The sequence below is a fragment of the Saimiri boliviensis genome, chromosome 13 (genome assembly GCF_048565385.1).
Source record: "Saimiri boliviensis isolate mSaiBol1 chromosome 13, mSaiBol1.pri, whole genome shotgun sequence".
Taxonomy (NCBI): domain Eukaryota; kingdom Metazoa; phylum Chordata; class Mammalia; order Primates; family Cebidae; genus Saimiri; species Saimiri boliviensis.
The window spans coordinates 18,636,791-18,641,501 of NC_133461.1; positions in this window are offsets into that span (position 1 = coordinate 18,636,791).

A 4,711-nucleotide genomic window follows, 5' to 3' on the forward strand; every position below is an offset into this window, starting at 1 on the left:
AAAGGCTGCCATTATTTTTGGTGTTGTTTCACAGCTGATAGTGGTATTCTGGGGATGCTATTCTGCTGCTTAGTTACCCTGAGAACCTAACTCTTTTACTATACTAATGATATGGCTATTAGTCCATTCTTATATTGCTATAAAGAAATACCTCAGACGGGGTAATTTTAAAAGGAAAGAAGTTTAACTGACTCACAGTTCCGCACTGCTGGGGAGGCCTCAGGAAACTTAGAACAGTGTGGTTGGCAAGCAGACACCCCCCATACAGGGCAGCAGGTTGGAGTGACTGCCAGCAGGGGAAATGTCGGACACTTACAAAGCCATCAGATCTCGTGAGACTCACTCACTATCATGAGAACAGCGTGAGGAAACTGCCTCCACGATCCAATCTCCTCCACCTGGTCCCACCCTTGACATGTGGGGGCTATGGAGATCATAATTCAAGGTAAGATTTTGGGTGGAGGACACAGCCAAACCATATTAATATGCCATTTTTTTAAACTGTTAAGCACTTAGGTATGAATAAGTCTAAGAGAACAATTGCTTATCAGTAGCATGTAAATTCGGAGTCAGGAATGTTCACCTGTTTGGCTGAGGTAGTGATACCCTTGCTTGCTGATGGGCAGATACGTGAACAGACTTTGTTTCATCACAAAAATATTTAAAATAAAGCCAGGCACAGTGGCTCACACTTGTAATCCCAGCACTTTGGAAGGCAGAGACAGGTGGACTGATTGAGCTCAGGAGTTCAAGACCAGCCTAGGGAACATGGTGAAACCCCATTTCTAAAAAAAAAATGTAAAACTAGTCGGGAGTGGTAGCATGTACCTGTAGTCCCAGCTACTGGGGGAGGCTGAGGCGGGAGGATGGCTTGAGCCCAGGAGGTGGAGGTTACAGTGAGCTGAGATAGCACCACTGCGCCCCAGCTCAGGCAACAGAGCTAGACCCTTGTCTGGAAAATTAAAATTATTGAAAATATTTTATAAAATTCCTTCAGACTACACTATAAGGTGTATATGAAACATAAATAAATTTCATGTTTACACATGGGTCCTATCCCCTAGATATCTCATATTATGTATATGAAAGTCTTCCAAAGTCCAGAAAGAAAATCCAAACTCCAAAACACTTCTGGTTCCCAGCACTTTGGAAAAGAGATACCTAACCTGTAGATAAGTGATCCTCAGTATGGTCTTTCAGCCTCCAATTTCTTTCTCCCATTGTCTCTCCTAATCTCATTTCACTGAGACTTTCAACCTCACCACTCCACTAAAACCATTCTTGTTAATGTAACTGAGATTCTTCCTATTACTAAGGCATAGTGTTTATTTAGAACAACAATATATTTTAACATGTTATTTATCTCTTCTTTTATATGGCTCGCAGAATGCCAAAATCCTTGATTGTTTTTTCCTCAAAAGTTTCTTCTCAATCTCCCTTTTAGTTTCCTCCTCTTCTTCCCCAAACACTTAGCAGCAGGGTCCTCCAAAACTCAGGCCATTCTCTTCTCTAACTATTCTCCTTTGATCATTCAAAAGCTTTCAAAGCACTAAATACTGTCATGTGTCACTTCTCAATGGACATTCATTCTGAGAACCACCTCATTAGGCTATTTCATCACTGTCTGAACATTATAGAGTGTTCTCATAGAAACCTAGATGCTGTAACCTGCTACACCCCTGGGATATATGGTAGAGCCTACTGCTCCCAGGTTACAAGTCTGTGCAGCATGTTACTGTATTGAATACTAAAGGCAATTATAACACAAAGCTAAGTATTGGTGTATCTAAACATAGAAGAACATAGATAAGTTACAATAAAAATACATCATGAAAGATTGAAAATGGTACCGCTGTCTGGGGCACTTACCCTAAGCAAAGCTTGCAGGACTGGAAGTTGCTCTGGGTAAGTCAGTGAGTGGTGAGTGAATGTGAAGGACTAAGACATTACTGTACACTACTACAGACTTTATAAAACCTGTGCAATTAGGATATACTAGATTTACTTAAAATGTTTTCTTTCTTGAATAATAAAATTAAGCTTAGCTTGCTACAACTTTTTTTACTTTATAGGCCTTTTATATTTTCATCTGACTCTTTTGTAATGACAAAGTTTAAAAGACAATACACTGTCAAACTACACAAAAATATTTTGTTTATATCCTTATTTTATAAGCATTTCACTTTTGTTTTTTACTTTCCAAACTTTATGCTTAAAAACAAAGACACAAACATAGGCCTTAGATTTTTAAACAAAACTAAGACATTGACCTAGGCCTACAGAGGGTCGGGATCATCAGTATGACTGTCTTCCAGCTTCACACCTTATTCAACTGGAGGCTCTGAGATAATAACACACATGGAGCATCACCTCTTATGATAACAATGCCTTCTTTTAGATACCTTCTGAAGCACCTGCCTGAGGCTGTTTTACATTTAACTTTTATTAATAAGAAGGAGCATACCCTAAAATTAAGATTAAAAATAGAGTAAATGCATAAATCAGTAACACAATTGTCATTACCCTTATCAAGTACTAAGTACTGTACATAATTATATGTATTATATATTTATATGGCTGGTAACATAGTGGGTTTGCTTATACCAGCAATACCACAAATAGTGTGGAACGTATTGCATTATACTACCCATACTATGGCTATACTGAAGACTTCTAAATTTATATCTTTAATTTATATAGCTTTCTTCAATAGCAGACCTACTTACACAACTATTTTCTGAACATCTCACTATTTGGCTTTCTAAAAGAAATCCCAGACTTACAAGTCTCTTTTAAATGCCTACATTTTCTATCCAAAACTTCTCTCTTCCTCCAAGGAACAGCGAAGAGGTCTATATGGCAGCATCAAACATGCTAGGCAGCCCTACCTTAGGGACTCTGCATTGTCTCTTACATCTGTTTGGAAAGCTACACCCCAGATATGCACATAGCTAACTCTCATCTCCTTCCAGTTTTTGCTCAGCTGTCTCCTCTTTGAAATCTACCTTGAGAATTCTTTTGAAAAAGGCAAACTCCATCCACCATCCCAACATTCCACATTCCCCTTATCATTTCAAGTATTTTTTTTTCACAATTCCTTTTAGTAAATCACATCGTTTACCAAATTATAGTAATTTTTGTCTGTTTCCACTTGCACCTAAAACTCTGTGACGGCAGGGAACTTTTAATTTGTTCCTTGATGAATTCCAAGCACCTAGATTAGAAGTTTTCTATAATAAAATCTGGATAGATATTGAATGAATGAATAAATAAAAGTATAAAAACAGGAGGTAAAAATCTAAGGCTAAGCTATTTGTTAATAGCAGTATTTAAGGGGTTAGTGAACAAAGAACAGGCTAAGAAGTAATGATCATAGAAGTCATGGTAAAACTAAAAAGAGCAACAATAAGATTCAAGCCCAGGGAGAAGTGAGTTTTAAGGAATTAGTTGTCAATCATTTCGGCAAAGAAAAAAGATGTTCAGAAAATTTTACAAGTAGACATTTAATGTGTTTATTTGAGAATGGAATTGCAGAGATGAATGAAATTTTGATGAAATGACTTTTTAGAAATATAAAACATGAGAGGAAGAGTCAATTTTCAGTAAAATATTGGAGCCAACACCAGTTTGTTTAAGTTTCATCTAAAAACACAGAAGTAGAATGGGAGTTGGAGTAGAGAAATGGCATACAGATTCCTCTGCTAACAAGCCGCAATGAATAGAATGAAGCACACAGTAATAAGAGATAATTTCCTCAAAATGAGTAAGTTTTAAGGAAGATTATATGCAGAGGCAAAGAAGCAATACAGACTAAGAGGTACTGACTATTTACTTAAAACTCTCAATAGTACAGCTAAGTCATTTTCCCATAATTTTCCATAACAGGTTGCCTTTCTGATTGAGTTAATGTTTTCCTAGTTATGCAGACAAGTAGCTCTCTGAAGAGCTCTTCTTAGGAACTGTGCCTTCTAAAACATCAGGAGATGAATTTGAAATACAGACATTTCCCTCACTCCAGATAATAGATGACCAGCTAGCTCAGCTGAGCACAGTGACAGTCAAGTCTAGGCACACTCACCCTTTTCTGTCCAAAGCGAGAGTCTGGAGCAGTGGTTTTTTTGTTTTGTTTTGTTTTGTTTTTTGAGACAAGCTCGCTCTGTCACCCAGGCTGAAGTGCAGTGGTGTGATCTCACCTCACTGCAGCCTCTGCCTCCCAGGTTCCAGTGATTCTCTTGCCTCAGCCTCCAGAGTAGCTGGGATTATAGGCACCCACCACCAGGCCAGGCTAATTTTTATATTTTTAGTAGAGACAGGGTTTCACCATGTTGGCCAGGCTGGTCTTGAGTTCCTGACCTCAGGTGATCCATATCTCTTGGCCTCCCAAAGTGCTGGGATTACATGCATGAGCCACCGCACCCAGCCTGAAGCAGTGTTTCTTTTATTCACGAATGGAGTGAATCTTACTCCTCTCTAAATAAGCGGGAGCCATTCACTCATAGATGGTCTCCCTACATATCAAACACGAAAGCTGGAGCCCCAGCTGCCAGGGATAGACTTCAGAACCCCACAGAAGCATGCTGAGACCACCTATAGCTGTTACTGCCCACAGCAAAAAGGTAAGGAAGGTCTTCTGAGGCATCAGTGATAGCCAATGTGACTGCAGAAAAAGAATGAGACAAAGCAAGGAATATGATACCACACACACGCACAT